This window comes from Falco peregrinus, chromosome 6 (genome assembly GCF_023634155.1).
Source record: "Falco peregrinus isolate bFalPer1 chromosome 6, bFalPer1.pri, whole genome shotgun sequence".
NCBI classification, from domain to species: Eukaryota; Metazoa; Chordata; class Aves; order Falconiformes; family Falconidae; genus Falco; species Falco peregrinus.
The window spans coordinates 33,974,070-33,993,059 of record NC_073726.1 but is presented as its reverse complement, the minus strand read 5'-3'; the positions used below and the strand labels follow the sequence as shown (position 1 = coordinate 33,993,059).

Here is an 18,990-nt window from a genome sequence, read left to right as displayed (position 1 = left end):
GAGCAACCCTTGCCAGTCTTCTGCACCCTGCTGAGAAGACCTTGGTGGTCAGGACAAATAAAGCCATATGGTATTGGGAAGTCTGCATTCAGTGCCCTGTCAGATCAGCAGATGCCTACACAGAAACAGTAAGCTAATTTTACCAAACTATGTCCTGGAACTTGCAAATTGCACGGGTATGAAAGAGGTGAGCAAATGTGTAACTTCTAGCAAAACTGGTGACACTGCAAAATCAGAGGGTTGGGAGGGCAGAGCTGAGAGACCTACATTTCTGCAATAATAGCTGAGCTTTCAAAGCATTTGTTATGGTGTAACGTATAAAAAGGTTTCAAAAATAGCACAAAACATAGAACACAAAAGGCAAAACTATGACAAATGGCAAGTGTATTAGAAAGTGATCTGAAGTATTTGCAATCAATGAAAAGCTCCCTCCGCACAATGGGTTATGTCCTTGTTTTTCTTCTATTCCTGATGGACATGACTGTCCTCAGCATACCTGGTGTGGTTATCTGTGAAGAGGAGGAGCAAGCAGGTACATTTGAGTCTCACAGCATAAGGAGCTAGGATGGCCTCTAGCTTGAAAAGCAAACAACAATTAGAATGTGGCTCTGGAAATGTTCATCAGGAAACGTGCAATTTCAACCCTGCTGGACATGACATGTGTTTATGTGGTCAAAATATTCTTTCTTTCAAAAGGAAGCTTTCTGAACAACCAACAACTTCGGTAAAGGAGAGGAGCTTTTCTGCATCCAGCCATTACTCCTGATGCTATGTTGCACAAACCCCTCTCTGCAGCCCAACAGTGTGGCATAAGCTCTGTGGACTTGGGGAGGCTTATGCTCAAAGTCCTGTGTGCAGGGAGGTGCTTTGGATTCTGAGAGTTTTGAGTTGTCTAAGTATTTGAACAAACAAAATGTTCCTTTAATATCAAATCAAAGTCAAATCAGTTGATGCTTTTCTTCTCTAATACCAAAAATGAAGCTCAGGGTGCTTCAGGGCTCTGTGATATGCACATTACAAAGGTGTATTCCCTCCAGCCTCGTTACAGGTTTGAATTATTCATGAAAACCTACCTTCTATATCTGCGGATATAGAAGGTGACACATTTTTCAAATGAAAAGTCTACTTTGTAATGCAAACCGTTTGTGGCAGAGAGAACGCAGAAACAGCCAGGGTGTAGGTAGGCACAGGTAACACAATTGGTTCCAGAGACCTCGCTGGCCTCTCTGGCTGACAGAGAGATTTTGCATGTCAGTCTAGAAGACCATTGGAAGAGCAGTGAAAAACAAGAAAGGTTTAGTAGAGTTGGCTTAAACTGTGTCTGACTAGGCACTCAGGGTAAGTCATTTTATTTTTACGCACAAGCAATGAAATACGATGCAGTAGCTTTGATATTGATCAGCCCTTATAGAGCTTCTGTTTACCTTCTCTAGCAGGCTGTATTTGAGATCAAGAATGTGCTGTAAAACACAGATGATATAAAGCAAGTTGTAAAGAGAGATCACTGGGGTCTCTACCCTGTGGTCTTCTTCCTACCCATACTGCCCAGTTCTTAACATCCTAACCAGGAATCAGCAAGGCCACAGCTGTCCAGATGTTGAGCTGTGGGAATTCTCACTTCAGGTCCCCACTGGGCTGAGGGTCACTTAGACACCAGGTCTCTGCCCTGGGCAGTGGTTGGCCACCAGACTGCTCTGCGATGCATCAGCACCACCGTTGTCCCTAATTGAATATACAGTTAGGGTCAGAGCAAACATTTTGGGCTTCTCCAGGAACAATGTGGACAGCAGTGGGGGACATCCCTCCCCCAGGTGCTGGGAGTGCCAGCTCCATCCCCATCTCCCTGGCATCCTCAGGGTATGCCTGACAGTTTTTAATGAAATCTGGGTGGATCCAACTAATTTGCGGAGAGAGAATAAGAAGCAGGAGCCAGAGCCTCCTGGGGAAGGAAGGCTGCCTGCCTGCTGGAATTAGCCCCTGCTAATACCCCGAGGTATTTAACCTCAGACACTGATTGTCAGACATGCCAGTGTGATGTGAATTCATCTGAAAACAGTGACTTTTTGTGTTTCAGTTTTACACACATACAAAAGCACATATAGATATAGGTACAATCTGTGCTAAGAATAAGTTTGTACAAGGGCAAATGTAGCTTTGGGCTATGTTGGGGGTCTGAGCCCTTCAGGCAGCTCTTCAAATGACCTCCAGCCTGCAAAGCAATAGAAAACCATGTGCTGTGCACACAGAAGTGAGCATGTGAAGGCTGAGAAGTCGCAAAGCCACACTGAAGTTACAGTGGTTGTAATTTCAGGAGGCTGATGGAATGCTGCAGGCACCATTCAGCTCTGCTGTAGCTGAACGCGAGCCTGAGGACATTAACTTGGTCCTGGTGGAGAGACAGGCACAGAACAACCCCACGAACAGAGCACTTTACCTCCCTTAATAGCATTTTCTCCACACTTTGGTTTCCTGCCTCTGCCTTGCCTTTACTACCTTTTAAGCAATTTCAGCCAGAAAATGCATAAATTACCTTCAGCTGGACACATCTTTCAGACTGTATACGTTTGAAAATGTTGTTCATCCTCTTCGAAATGACTCTCTATATCTTACTAAAAACAGTGAAGGGGGTTGCTTTCTCACTCAGGAGCCTGCTGGTGTGGAGAGAGAACAGTACCTTAGTGTGTTATGAAATCCATATCCCTGCAGTGAAAGGACCACTGCCTTCATAAAATATTAATTTACCTGGCTCTGAAATCACGCTTTCCCTCAGCCTTCCCAGATCTGCCCTGCAGAGTCCCTCCGTGTTCCATCTATCCTTAGCCTTTTGCGAATCCTTTAACATCCCTGTCTCTCGTTCTCTCTCACAGACACACACATTGAAAAAAATAAGTTGAAAGAAGCAGCGCAAAGGCACTACAGATGATTTATGTCAGGCTGGGTGCATCGGAAGAACTCACTGGAGCAAGAAGGCTCTGCATCGGGAAGAGGTCAGCCCACTATTTCAAGTGCTGTCATTAATCCCAGGGACACATTATGGCTGGTGACACCAGTGAAGTGCACTCATGTGTGTACCATTTTATGCCACAGAACCGGAGACAGCAAAGCCACTAATTCCACCTAGGCTGTGATGGGATTTGAGCACCTAACCCTCTTAAATCCTGTTGTAAACCCGAGTGTAAATGTCTGATGTAAAGCAAGAAAAATTTCTCCTGTCAATAGAGCACATCTGTACTGGTTCTTAGACTGTGCCAATACTGTGAAACATAACACATTTAATTCACACCGAATGCCTCCTCCCTCCAACCCTGGAGTGCTGTATGCTTGTCTGTGTGTACATGAGAGAAAGTAAGGCTGAGTGAAAGCATGTCTTGAATTTTGTCCCATTTGTGCAAAAAAAGTGAAGAGAGAATTTTTTTCATCACTAACATTTAGAAACCCACTATAAAAAATAAGAACACAGAAGTGAGGGTGTGCAAAGTTGAAAACATTAAGGGATTTGTGCTGCTGGGTGCATCATCCACCTCCTCCTTTCATTATGTTTTTCTGTATATATGACACAGAGGCAGTATTACTTCATACTTCTGGAATAAGTTTAAGGACCCAAAGCAATTTTACAAGTATTAGTCTGATAGCAGCTCTGGATATAGGGCAATGATCAAGCAGGGAACTGATGACAGGGCTGAGAAAAAGCTCCTCTTTCCCCTGGAAGTAGGACTGCCCTGGAACACCATCACCACCCTTTTTCCACATCTCAAAAATGAGGTTTTTGCATATTATTTTGAGTTCCTACTCTTTATTAAATCACCGTGGAAGAATACAGACAGCTCCATGGTCACTTGAAGTCACAGATCTATTTTGTTCTGCTTCATCATAAGACACAACGATCATCTGTAAGAGGCAGAAAATAATCCTGATGGAACAAAGGAAGGAAAGCAAATATTTCTTTCAGTGACCTCAAAGTAAGCAGCTAGTGAACTGTGAGCCCTGAAGCAGATGAACGAGTGAGGTGCCTTGATCTGCAGCAGTCACCATTAGCAACCGCGGCAGTGGAGGCTGTGTATCACCAGGGACAGAGGAAAGCAGGGGGCTTTTTGCCTGCTGATTTAAAGTAGCTGAAGACTGTGGAATACAGAACCTTATATAGATTGCATTGTTGTAATCTTTCAACTTCTTTTAGGTGCCCTGATTAATATTTTCTAACTGCTAGAAAATAGGAGCTAATGCTTTGTGCACACTGAAAAAGAGGGATTTCAGCTCTTCCCCAGCAGCGTGAGGGCTGTGTGTTCCTCACCCTAACGGCTTGCAGTGCAGCTGACCTCTGACCTGTCTGCCTGGACTGTCCTGCCCTTCTGGGAACAGACCCTGCATTTTGCAGAGCCCACATAACAAGGAGTTTGACACATCTGGCAGGAGCAACCAGCTGCCAACACAAATCAGACTCCTGAAGGAGAGGGGCTGCTGATTTAGCTCAACCCCTCTCCTTTGGCTTTACCTTATTTTATAAATGGTGCATTTATGTCTCTGACAACAAGCCTTGGTACCAGTGAAGTGATGAACTTCCTTATATACAGCAGCAAGTGACAGCCACCGCTCTAGCCAAGAGAGCTGATTTGATTATGGAGTCTGGAAAATATTTCTTCTGAAGATTCTTGTCCCTTTTCCAAGACCTAGGAGAGTCTGATAAATATTCAGACTTCTGGATGATTATATTGACTAACAAAAGCCATTAGCTAACCTCACGTACACATACCTGTTTTCAATTTTTCTTCTATCTAAAAGGCATAATGAGGATGCCAGAGGATACAATATTCCTCTGAAGGACATATTCCTCTAAAAGAATAAAATATATTGGTGTAGAATATAAAAATATTCCTCCTTAATGACTCCAGGACAGAAAATTTTACATTTTTCCCAACCTCAGACACACCAGACACATACCTTTTAATGTATACACTTATTTTTCTTTCTTGGTAGAAAATGCTGTTTGTCTTTCAGAAAAACCTGAGGTATTGATTGGGTTTTAATTCAAAAGCTTTACTAAATATGTAAGCTGGTCAATCAGACACATTTAGAAATAAACTTAGGACGTGACCCAGTAGGGGCTCTAGACTGTCTTTTCTAGTTACCCACGATTTTTTCATCATAGTACCAGATTAATTTTGACTGTGAATCTGCCTTAGCTTATTCTAGTAGTCATTTAAGATTTTTTCTATATTTCTGTTCTTCTGAGATTCAACAGATTCTTCTTTTTCAGGGCTCCTCACTTTTAGTTCATATAAATACCAGCAGCACTGGTGGCAGTAGCAGATTCTGTGCTCTGCTCCACCACCTGGAGGAGGAGATGTTCAGCTGTTTAGATGGCATGCAAGTACCACTTTGCATTACCTTGGGCATCACTAGTGCTATGTGACCACATCTTCAAAATCCTCTTCTGTTTAGTGGAAATTACATTACCTACATAAAATAAATTCTTAGATTAGAGTGGTAAAGCCCTTATTTTGTTGCTTAAAAAAATACCAGATTAGGTGTCCCTTCCCTTCCCAGCCCAGCCCAGATTGGCTTCATGAGCAAGGTTTAATGTCAGACTGTGCTGAAAAATAACTGCAAGGACCAGCTTCTTGTTGCAGCAAAATGCCGCTGATTTGGACATGGTTCTTGCATGAAAAAGCTCTGCAAAGTAGATGTGTTTGCTGTCAGTGAGGTGTATTTTGTCTGTGCAATTTTTGCAATAGTGCTTTCTACCCTCACATTTTCTAAGCATGCCCTCAGAGCCTGACATTTTTGGTTATGTTCTGAGAGAAGCAAAACTTGCAGATGTGTACTTTTTTCCCTTTGTCTGTCTTTGGAGATCTTTTTTAAAGCACCTTGCTACCAGCCAAGCTGACTGCAAAATTAGAGAAACCATAAAAGAAGGGAGTGATTACAAGAACATTAGGAAAGAAGTAATGTGTTTAAAAAAGTGAAACCTCCTTCTAGAGCCTGTGCCTCAAGGTGCTTGTGGTAACTAAGTAGAATCACAGCATCGCAGAATGGTTAAGGTTGGAAGGGCCTCTGGATGTCATCTGATCCAAGCTCCCTGCTCAAGCAGGAGCAGCTAGAGCAGATAGCTCAGGGACATGTACAGCTGGGTTTTGAAATTCTCCAAGGATGGAAACTCCACAACCTCTACGAGCAACCCATGTCAGCGACACTCCTCACAGTAAAAAAAAAAGTGTTTTCTTGTGTTCAGATGGAATTTCACATGCAATTTGTTTCCATTGACTTTTGTCCTGTCACTGGGCTCTGCTGAGAAGAGTCTGGCTCCCTCAACTTCATTCTCTACCATCAGGTGTTTATACACATTGATGAGATCCCCCCTGAGCCTTCTTTTCATGCTGAACAGTCCCAGCTCTCACAGCCTCTCCTCACAGGAGAGATGTTCCAGTCTGTTAATCATCTTAGTGGCACTGCTCTAGACTCAATCCAGTATATCCATGTCTCTCTTGTACTGGGGAGCCCAGAACCAGGCACAGCACTCCACACGTAGCCTCACCGGTGCTGAGCAGAGGAGAAGGATCACCTCCCTCGAGCTGCTGGCAATGCTTTTCCTAATGCAGCCAAGGGTACTGTTGGCCTTCTTTGCTGTGAGGGCATGTTGATGGTTCATGTTGTCCATAAGGACCCCGAAGTCCTTCTTGGCAAAGCTGCTTCCCACCTGAAGCGTCCAGCATATATTGGTGCATGGGATTGTTCCTCCCTAGGTGCAGGACTTGGCATCTTCCCTTGCTGAAGAAGTAACTTTTGGATACAGTCCCCCAGATGTTTACCAATATGCATAAGGGATATACTTCTGTTTTATTTCTAGAGTATTTCTCACATGCCAGTATCATCAGCAAAGTGTCATTTTCCCTGGCAATAACCTGAATCGTATGTTGGGCTGGAATTATTTTTGCCTTTCCCAAACCCTCATTTGGCTCTGCATAGCTTGTCCTCATGATGAATGAGAACAACACATACCCCTGCATTGGCAATAGCTCCCTTGTTGAGAGGGTGGTAAATAGTATCATTATACCCCCAAATGGAGATTGAAAACAAAACAGGGAGATTAGAAAACAGCTGTTGGGGGAGTGGTGATGATGGGGCGGAAAGAGGACACTCCCAAGGCAAATATCCTTCTGCATCATGGTTCAAACCAAAATAAACCAATCTAAAAATAGAGGGAACTAAAGGGATAGTCACTGGATATAAAATGTGAGTCAGACCATACTGAAAAACAGGACAGGTGGTGCAGCACATTGGACAAAAGGCTGTTTACCTTGTGCGGAGAGGAGACATGGAGAGTTCTGATGGGCCCCAGAAAAGCTTTCCCCCTATGGTCTTGGAAAGCACCTCCACCTGTCACCCTGAGGTGCAGTGTGGGCTAGGAGGGGCAATTTCCATCTCCACTCACGTTGTTCTACCCCATGGAAGCTGCTCTCCCCAGATCACAACAACGCTGCAGAAACATGGGCAGTATGAACCTCCTCCATATTCTCCTTTTGACCTGCTACCCAGCCATGCCGACTCAGCCCCTCTCTCCGCACCGCTGCCCAGTGTGGCCTCGGCCCCTCGCCTGCTGCTGCTGTTTTTTCTGTTTTCTGGGGGCTGCTGCCGTACTGCTCCCAGCCTCGGGGCAGTGGGCAGAGCCGGATTAGCTGGAGAGGACACCACCACCACCAGGGACTCACCAGCCTGGGCAGTCACTGCAGTGCCCTAAGGGCCAAGAAACCTGTGCTTTTGGTGACAGGCAAGGTGAAGAGACAGATGAACTACTGGGGTGAGTAACACCTAAGAAGAACCTGTGACCAGGCATGACTTGCTCATAGAAGAGAGCACTGAACATAAGAAGCATCTCTAAAAATGGACTCAAGTGAAACTAGAATCAATCCCAATAAAAGCCAAGGTGAACAGAAACAGTTGTCTTAACTACTTATACCATCAATCAACACCTACAGCTGATCACCCCACCCCTTCCCTAAGCGGAAGAAATTAATGACCTTGTCCTCTGGTGTAGCCAGTTCACTCAGGAATTAACCTTAGCAGAGGCTCTGACTCCCAGCTCCAGACAGCAACCAGTGACTGCCACGGGAGAGCTCATGGGTCCTGCTTTCTGAGCAGGAGGGATACAGACACATCCCTTTATGTGATGAAGAGACATCTGCATTAAGGGCACACGTGGGTATGCATTACATGAGGATAGCTTCCCAGAAATAACCACCAAGGCACCATCAAACTAGTCATGAGCTTCTGGATTAAAAAGTAACATTATTCAAAAGCTACTACAAACATTGATTGATGCACTGCTGAGGAAAGCTCGCACTGTTGTTTGGAAAGGGAGAAATCGGAACAAAAATGTGTAACAGAGACTGTTACAGTGGAGTTGCTGACTGTGCGAAGCAATGCTGGCTCATGACAAACTGGGCACCATCCCTCCACCGAGGTCTAAGGAAACTGGCGCAAATGCTGTGTTGCTCAGGGCATTGCATGTCGATTGTTCTTGTCTGTGAGTGGGCTCAGGGCACTGACCGTACGGGCTGCTGCTGCTGGTGGGCTTGCACTGAAAGGGACCTGGCTCCTCCTTAAACCCTCTGAAGACAAACTAATACAACCCCATTGCTTCTACTGTTAACTTCATGACTTCATTTCATTACACGCTTGATGAATTTACTGTCTGGATAATTTGAGCCCATTGATTTATAGATTCTGGTTTAATTATAACCTTAGCATTATCATTACATTATTCCATTTTTAATTAGCTCCGTAAGACTGCAGTAAGTCCAACAGTTAGGCTTATGTGTTTATTTGTCTGTTTGTACTTTGCAAAAAAATGCAGAAAAAATGTGTGCTAATAGCTATTTAGAATCTCAGACACTGGGAAGGAAAACTATAACAGATGCTAGATGTGTTTGGCTTTTTTCCCCTAAGTAACTCACACAAAGCAGAAGATACTGCCTCTCCCACACAGATAACGAGCCACACTCACCAAAGGAACAAATGACAAATTACTAACAAGCCACTACAACTTCACACCTTATCAAAGAGGCACTGATTTTCCTAGGTGAGGAAAAAAAATAAAACCCGAGGAAGATGAAGAAGAAAAACCATCAGGAGAAAATATTCTCAGGCAAAAAGTACACAAATCAGTGCACTTTTAGAGAAGTACCTTCAAAGAGAGAGAGAAAAAAAAGGGCAACAGTTATTTTCAGGGATTTTCTTTGCTTCAGGTCTTGACAAAGGAGGGGAGGATCTGGACATAGAAAGGGAGAGAGGCACAAGGTAAGTGACTGTAGCTGTGTGGTAGATGTGCAGCTGGGTTGTAAGCAGCCCCTGTACGGTGCTCGGCATTCTCCCACATCAGAGAGCATGTTGCCATGTCCCTGACAATGCACAGAAGGCCAAATCCTCTGACCTTATGCCTCTGTGCCATTTATTGCTGGCTGCTTTTGTTTACTACAGTGCCAGTGACAACCGCTTGAGCTTACTCTGCTGCTGTCTGTGCAGATCTCTGCAGAGAGAGGAAGCTGGTGCCTTCCTCTGGCTGTTGTCACAGGAATGAAATACTGGAAAGCAAATGCCTTATAGAATGCACAAACTGGGAGGTTCATGGCACTGCTTTGATCTTTACATTATTCCACGGAGTCATTGCCTGACTATTCAACCCCTGTTTGACAGGTTGGATCATTAGAAAGAGGGACATTAATGCATTTAATATATATACACAATCAGAATGCTGACTGTTGACAAGGTCAAAGAAAAATAATTAAATGCCATAATTAACACAATATATTGGTCATTAAAATATGATGCCTCATTCTTTTACAGAGACACTAACAAGAAAAAATGACCTTATTAAATGTCTTCATGTTGCTGTAAATCAGGGCATGGCTTGTACCTTGTACAGTGCTGCTGGCCACAGGCTGTAACCAGCCAAACCTTGGGGAGATGCTTACTGCAAAGCTCCACGCCCCACAAAGCACTAGGCAGGAGTGTCACACTGAATTACAGCTGGGGGACATCGCTGAAAGGTCTGTTCCAGCAGTCATCTTTGCTTTAAACCCACAACAATCCACAGACCTCTGAACTGACATAACTGCAGCACAGCTAAAATGAGCCCTGCATGTGCGTTGCAGCAACAAGCAACGGTAGGGACTGAATGTAGCTTAAGTAAAAGATGCATCAGCTAAAAGTAGCCAATAGTAAGCATCATGATCTAGTAGATCCCAGGGCAAAAGGTTTGGGTTTCTCTGTCATAATTTATGGGGGCCTGTTTTCAGTCTTAATCCTTCCATTATTCATTCTTGCAAAGTGCAGAAGAGGGAATTCACTACTCATTTCTAGCACTATTTGAATTCTGGAGAGGGGCAATGCTATGCAATCTGTTATTCTTATTGGCAGTTGGTGGCTTCTGGTATTTTGGCCTAAGAACTGAAAGCCCATTAGAGGGTGTATCAACAGCACAGCTACAAATAAATCTTTAAGGTTTGACAAATACTTCTTCAATTGCAGCAAAAAAACAAGCTGCTGTAACATTAGGAGGAGATTTAACTAATTGGAACTGCTTAATGCATGCTCAGCAACAGCTGGAATAACAGAAAGCTGTGTCTGACTACGAACAGCAGATGTTATGAATTTCATCTGGTCAGATCCGATGGCTGATGGGGAGGTCCTGCTCCACATCTGTGAAACAGTCACCAGATTCCTCATACCAACTTTCTGAAGCAGGCATTACAGGGGGTTTGGAAACAGAGGAGCGTGTTTTCTCCAGAACTGTTGATAACGGAATATGCAGCTTTCAGACAGCCTTCAGAGTAGGATGAAAAAACAGTGAGTGTGTAGACACACATTAAAAATGCCCATGGTGAATACCAATATGTTTTAAAAAAACGTGATATGTGCTCCAAACATCACAATATGCAATTTTCAAGTCGGAGATTAGGCAATATTAGAATTGGAAACAAGTATGGGGGTTTTATTACAGTAATTATACCACTGCAGTTCTGGCATAGATGACATTAATTAGACTCTGTAAAAATGTCTTCCTGTATTTAACATGTTCATAAAAGACAAAGCTAGGTGGGCATAAGCCCTCCAATGTTATCAAAGCCATGCAGATACTAAGGACAGGATCCAAAGGGCACTTGCATGTAGGTTAGGTGGGTTACAGTATACTGTATACTCTGTAGTAATATATACGGTATACTGTAATACTCTGTAGTAGTTACAGCAGCCTGAAAAAAAACTCCCAACAAGAGTCTATGCCCAAGACACTACAAGCATTTCTGGTTTTCCTCTAAGCAAGCGATGGGCAGAAGGACTCGTGGTCAAGTTTTGCACAGCATCCTGCAGGCAAGGGGATTTGGGCAGGGAACGGGAAGCCCGAATTCGGGTTCTTCTGCAGGCACCGGTGTGCACCTCCCCGGTACCGAGGCCAGGCACGCGCCCCCTCCGGAGCCCAGCAGCGCTGGGCTGCTGAGCAGAGGAGAAGCAGGGGAGAAGCAGAGCGGCAGCACCGAGCGTGAGGCTGGAAGGGGGAGAAGGGGAGTCTGGCTGCTGCTGCCGCGGGCTGCAGAGGGGAATGGGGAGGCCTGGCTCCAAAGGCTTTGTACACATCATGTAGGAGGGAAAGCTTTGTTCTCCATTTCTCTCCATGAACTGATTAAATTACCTTCCACACATTTTCATTGACTGTGACCAACCTTACCCATCAGACATTCATCCACGACAGCCTGGGTGTGGTTTCTGGTAGATCTTCACCCAATTTGCTGTCTTCTAAGCCTCAGAGATTTTTTTTTTTTGCTGCAGGAGGAGGGGGAGGAGGTGAGCGAGATGCGGGAGCAGAGAGCTGACGTAAGCCAGGCTTCTGCGATCTGGTCTCAGCAACAATAAGAACTGCGCTCCTCCATTGTTCGCCGGTTCTTTGCAATCATGTTCATTCATTCCTGCCTTCAGCCTTATTTCTGTGAGGACCATGGACTCCAGTTTTAGATGCAGTGACACAAGACTGCATATCAGTCCTGTGCTCTTTTCACACAGCGGAACTGCGAGGAAAGCTTCTTTCAATCAATTTTATAATGAAAAAAAAAGTATTGGTAAGCCAGGCCTTATGCTCCATTTTTATTGGATGAGAGACATGTAGAAGCAGGAATTTTCTCATTCCCACGTTGGTCAGAATTGGATCTTGATTTTGAACAAAGTATCTTTCATGTTTTCCAGATATCCCTCTTCTGTTCCCACTTTTCCACTCTTGCTGGCTGCATGTGAGGAAGGAAACTGAACCTCCCATCAAGCACGAAATGAGCTTCTTTCAGCAAGAATGTCATCTTATACGAGGTTAAAGTGTCCAGTCACTCTAGGCATTACATTACGGGGAAGCACCCTGTGGACATTAAAGATGACTTGGATTTGGTGTTGTGTTCTGCTTTTCATGCCTCTCCCTTTGCTTTGGCTCCATGACTGGCCCTCTGCTGTACAGCCCAGCAGCTTCCTGGGTCTCCTGCCCTTTTTCTCCTTCACCATAGTAGCAAACCTGGTAAATTGGTGCCAAAATCCTTTAGGCTTGCAAAAAGATAAACAAGTCACTGGTGTTAACACCAAAAAAATCCCAAAACAAAACAAAACCTTTTATGTGCATCTCATTATCTCATTATATGTGTGTGAAGCCTTCAAAGGCTTGAATATACTCAAAGCTGGTGCTCTGCAGGCTCCACAACCCTCTTCTTAGCCAACTGTCTTTTGCTTTAATACCCCTCTGTCCTTCTCCTTCCAGGCTGAAAAAAACAGTGAAACACCACCAACTTGCTTAAATTAAAGGAATACTAGTAAGCAAACCTCATATGCATGGCTTTGTGTTTCTTGTTAAATAGTCTTAATTTCTTTGTTCTTTCCCCACCCCCCCCATGCCATTTAATCAAGCTTTCCCCTCACAATCAACAGTGGGGGTTTTACCCCTTCAAAGATCTATTACTGCAATCACATATCTTTCATGTATTTCTTATCCTGACTCTTCAATGCCTGTTTTTTCTCTCTGACCTGTCTCCATCAGGTGTGGCTGGTGGGCTTCTTTGTTCACTCGTTTGTACCCTGCCTTTTAGCATGAATCCTCTTTACATCAAATGTTCAGTTCTCTGAAGTTTGTGTGGAGTCCGATCACTTGGAAAAAGGAAAAAAAGTACAAACATTGCTCCTGGGGCACAAATGAAAAATGGAAGAGAGAATGGGTTTGTGAGGTGCCTGGCTGTCAAACGCAGCTCTGCATAATATCAGTCAAAATACCATGGTACATAACAGAAGCACATGAGAATTGTCCACAGATACTAAAACAGCACATAGAACCATTTACTTGCTAAAGAACATACTGCATGCCACAAGCGGCTGGCATGCTTGCACCTGCTAAATATTTTTTGGCACTGATGCTGCCTGCCAGCTTGAGGTCAGTTTGACAAATGTATTCATGAAGCCACATCTCTGCCTTTGACTCTGTGGATAATTTCTCATGCTCGCTCTGTAATTACTGTGAAGCAGTGGAATTTGACAGGTTCATGGATTGTTGACATAAAGTGAACAGAGCAAAAACCCTTCTTTAGGAGAGTGGAAATTGAGCGCTGATCCTCTGCACTGGTTAAATGAGTCCAACCACAACACTCAAGTGATCCTCTGAAACAGGTTGTTGCTTTAGTTGAAAATGTCTACGTCAGGCTAAGGCTTTAGTAGATAGCTGTGCCTGTTACATTGCCAGCCCCCAAGAAATCATTCTGGATCAATCAGAAGGACATGTTTTGTCCGTCTGAATCCAGGCCTTCTATGAACTAGGAAGGAGGGGATGGCATCACTTAAGGCCAGAGAGACACAGGACATTGAGGATGCAGTGGGGATTGGACCCAGCAGAGTGTGTAAGCTTCCTGTATGGATTAACCCTTTTCAGCTCCACTCAGTTACACCTGCCTTCAGCTAGAGTTCTGGGTGCTAAACCTCCTAAAATTGTTGCTGGGTCCAAAATCAGCAATACTTGTGGAAATGCCAACCTAAAAGACAAACACAAGCAAGGACATAGATTAAAAGGAAAGTGCAGGTTGAAACGGTTTGGCATTAAAAGACCGTAAGAAAAATTAAAAGCAAACCACCCATGCTTGACAAAATGAGAGTCCGAAATAAAATCTGTTGCCTTGCCTTTTGAAACAGGGTAGCTACATCAGCGCAGGCGTGCACAGTGAGCTGCGTTACTGCATGTGAATAGCAGGGTGGTTGTCTGGAGGCTCACATGGACCTACCAGGTACATATGTACTGAAGGGGGAGGGGGAGGGAGTGAAGCTGCTTGGAGTCTCCCCTTCTCACTTTAGCATTGCTACTGCAGCCCATACAGCCCCCCTCAGATGCACCGTTCAGTTACACGGCTCACCCTGTTTCTCCCTTCCCCCTTTCTTCCATCCACCGGCACAGCTGGATCTGTCCCCAGTGAGGAGCATCAGATTCCTCCCATCTGATACGGATGTTTAATGTTGAACAACAAAATTATTTTGTTAGGCGAATAAAACACAGACAGATTCACTGATAACCAAAATCTCCCTGTTGCTGTCAGTGCACTTGAAAATGTCTGCGCTGCAATGGGAAGATGCACTTTATTTAGACTGAATCCACAGCCTAAAAGGAAACAGTAAGCTTTTCAAATTAGTGCTGTTCTTTAAAAGCTTCTCTTTGGTAGTGTTAGAAAAAGACTTCTTCCATAAAAGGAAATTTTCTAAATTCATTCTCCAGCTGGTAGTACTTTGCTGTCCTCGTAAAGATGCTGCTTACATTGAGGAAAGAGATTAGAACAGCCACCCCTTAGCCCCACCCCCAGAACTGCTTTTATTTTGCTTGAAGAAATGATGAAATGATCCTGGAAAAGTTGATCCCCATGATGGAGAGGGGCTGCACTGCCCACCAAGCACTCTGCCAGCAAGTCTCCAAGGCCAGCGTGTGCACATGGACAGCACGAGCAGCTGTTTAACCACTTTAAGCTAAAATGCAGGCTGTAAGCTGGGGTGAATCACTCTTTCTGTCAACTAGGGAAGAATGTGGGAGTGGGGAGGGTAGGGATATAAGTTCTGTCAAAGACTAGAGCAACCAGCAAGAAGAACTGCCATTCTGGAAAAATTGCTTTTTTCTGACAATTATCCCAGGCACTTGGTCATGTGTACTGGTTCACCATAAAGTGGGTGAGATTACAGATTCCTAGAATATAGCGTTGAAAAGGCCTCATTATTAAAAACTGCCAGTCATTAAAGCTCCTCAGTCTCTTGCAGTACTCTATTTCTCTGCTGCCTTGCAGCCCAAACACCTATGCTGTATTTCCTCCACTGTGATTGCATCTTCTTGCTCCTTGTTCACCTAAGGCAGAATATGGGTAGGGGAAGAAATCAACCACCACCCTCTTTATGATGATCTTTTGCATATTTAAAGACTGCAGCCAACGGTTTTCTGGGTTTTTTTTCCCAGATTTTTCTCCACTGGACTACGCAGTCCCAGTTCTTTCAAAATTTGTTATGGGTTATATTTTCTAGAGTATCTGTTGCTTTCCTTTAGGCTCCCTCCATTTCTCTTCAGGGGTGCTATATAGCACAATTTTCCAGTGAAGTGGAACAACTACATCTTACTGTTTTACATTAAAAACCTCCCGTTTAAGTGTTCTCGCTTGATGATAGCTTTTTTTCTCATCAGTATAGCACTTATTTCAGTTTGTGATGCATTATCAACCCCCTCACATGTTTTTCAGAAGAACTGATGCTTACATACTCATTCCCTATCCTGCAATAGATTGTTCCTAAGCCTATGTTCACACTGAACTCCCTACTGGCTATTTAAGACTATTCCTCCAATTAGACATTATCCCTTGAAATTGCGCTCATGTCACCAGTGTGGTTACAGTTCCTTCCAGGGTCCCATCCCCTGAAGACTGAATAAATATACAGACTACTCCATCAGCAAGATCACTAGGATGGACCCTTGCCAAATCTCACACAATGTAGTCTTCAGTTAGACAGTAAACCATTAGTGACTACCATCTGACTTCGCAGATCTAAGGTATTCTGGTGCCTGTCTTACCATTTCACTGGCCTGTGACGTAAGATCATGTCAAAAGCCTTACTAACACCAAGACACATGATTAAAATTTTCTGGTGTTGCTTGTGTTGGACAGGACAAAAATATTTTCTTGGAAGCACCTGAACACTATGCAAAGGCCACTAAAGGAACTGAGTGCTAACAGATGACAGAGCAAGAGTACAGCTCGTAACTCTGCTGCAGTGAAAATGGAGACGAGACTGGGACTCATTCTCAGTTAAATTTATCCACTTAAAAATTAGGCAGCTGGTCTGTGCCAGTGATGCAGGGTATCCTCCCCTGTCAATGGAGAGACACAAACACTGGTCTTCAACATTGGTCTAAAATGCAAATAAATTATTATCAAAAAATGCCAATTGCTTTGACTAGCAAAACTAGGTAGCTCATATGAGGTAAGGTAACTCCCTTTTCTGTGTACTTTGATTCCTTCCCTCTGCAGAATTTCATTAATGTGAAATATTAATGCTCTCACTGACCGCCAGCTTCTTTGCAAGAGAGATGGGGTTTCACTGTGTACTTGTGCGGTGGCTCTTGTCAGCTGAGGTCTTTGAATACCCTTGTAATATCAAGCGTAAAGCAAAAATGTTGGGTTTGGTTCTCCCTGCTACACCACAATGACTGAAAATGTGTTGTGTCTGAGGAGAATCAGAACATTTCTTTTCTCTAGGCCCATCCCTCAAGGCCCAGAGAAAGCCCCAACAAAAGCAAGATTTGGACTGTAATTGCAAAGAATGGACTGGACATCTGCTATGATTCTATTTATTCATCTATCTATTTAGATATCTATCTATTTAGAAAGACTCTTTTTAAAGCACACAGAACTTCAAAGCTCATGCATCAGGCCCAGATTTTAGGTCATAACACTGCAGTTAGCCTCACAATCATGAAGACAATTAGACCGAGGAAAAGAAGTATCTTTGCTCAGGTGGGTGAGCTGGAGCACCCTTTGCTGCTGCTGCAGGAGAGCTTCATTCCTGGCTTCAGGTTGACCCACAAGCAATGGCAGACGAGGCAAAGACACCAAAACTATCCCTGAAGTTTTCATCAGAAGGAGATGAAAGGGATGTGAATCAGCTCCTAAGCAGCTGCAGTTTACAGTATGGCTTAATAGCGTGACCCCAGGTCAATGGCGGCTTCCCATAACATGCTGCGCTGCAGGCGCTGGTGGCTTGGGGGCTGACTCACGAGCCTTCCCGTCACCCCTGCTTTGGGGACATGACTCTCTGAAGGAAGGCAGGACAAACAGCTATGGCAATCAAACTTAACCAGCCACCACAGTGTGTCGACAGCTCTGAATCATCCAGTGAGCTGCACCTGCACTCCCCAAACACTTCTGCACCAGGAGGATGACTTTATCCATGGATTTGCCAGGGACAGGGCACTCTGTACCCTTCAGGAGTTGCCCAGCCACCGTGCAGGAGGCCTCTTCCATGGGACCCACGGTAAGCTTTGGTGTGCAGTTCTGGTGGGGGCCAGAGGGCCCTGGCCTTACCGAGGCGGCTGCAGTCGGCCATTCTGCAACCCTGCTGAAAAGCTGCCTGGGCTCCATCCTCACTGAGATAAATTTCTCCAGGAGTTTATATAACTATGCTCACACTGCCCAGCCATGTGCATGATGGCATGCAGCATAAATATCCATGTTCAAAACTTTATATTAAAGAAGCAACACTTGCCTGTCCTGGGTCACCATTGCAGAACATACACTTGGCAAATCTCCAGGCAGTGGGATGCCCTAAGTGTAAAAGCAGAGTCTAGCATTCAATTTTTAAAAAGCAACATGCTTAGCCTTACTAGCTGTGAGTAGGAAGCCAAAAGCTCTTTCTATAAATTGTTACAAAAACACAGATAAGCCGGGGGGGGGGTGTGTGGGTGGGTGTGGGTGTGCATGTGTGCGTGCGTGCGTGTGTGTGTGTGTCACCCAACAACCTGGTACCTGCAGTCCTCTTTTCTGCTGTCCATCCTTTCGTTGTTTGCTGCTGCAGTCACTTTTGCACAGTGGAAAGGGGAGACTGAGAAGATCATCCTGAGTTCCACCTGCCCCAGCCACTATTCAGAAAGGCCCACAATGCAGGTATGGCTTCAAAAACACATGGCAGTGCACAAAAAATGCGTTCAAAAGGCCCAAACACCAGGGTTTCCCAGAAAGAGCAGGGGCAAGTAATGACCCAGCTCCTGTGGGACTCATCCAGCAATCCCTCCCTGTATTGCCAGCTAAATCAGGAGCACTAGCCAAAAGCTATCTAGGAAACTAGATTTCTTTAAGTAAAACTTGCCTTTAAAGGCAGTCACTTGTTATCTGAGATTCTGCAGGACACGATTGCTCCAGCCAGAGGGATGAGTGCCCAGCTATTTGCCAATTCCAAGTCTCAGACCTTCCATGCAAAGAACAGTTTACAACAAGCCAGAGCTACTAAGGCTTCCTCACACCGAGAGGATGAGGCAGGGAGGGGAAAGGGAGGAAGGGAGGAAAGGCTAGCAAAGATTTACTGAGGCAACCTAGTTCCAACTTGTGGCAAAAGGCTGCCCTGAATCTAAGAGGGAACTAGGGTGAGGAAGCTAATACTCATACTCATTTTAATCAAATTATATTTGGATCCTTACCTGGCCCTGTCTTTTTTTTTTTTTTTTTATATCTCCAATAGAAGCAGAAATTTGTCTACTATTACTACTGTAGTTATTATCATGCAGGGCAATGGATTTTCAGACAGTGCCAGGTGGATTTGGTCATGATGAAGACCATACCTCTTCCAGTGCTTTAGACAGTGATTTGGGTGCAGGTCTACAGAATAATGATGCTACAGAATAGCAATGGAGAGTCATTTTCAGTTCCCTTGCTTCTCACTCAGGATTTTATTAATCAGAAGAATTACAAG

At 44.4% G+C, this 18,990-nt stretch overlaps 1 pseudogene; it reads left to right on the top strand.

Moving 5' to 3' along the window:
- Positions 1–438: 438 nt before the first annotated feature.
- The window catches only part of LOC129784714 (leucine-rich repeat protein 1-like), a 48,574-nt pseudogene continuing 30,022 nt past the window's right edge, over positions 439–18,990 (top strand).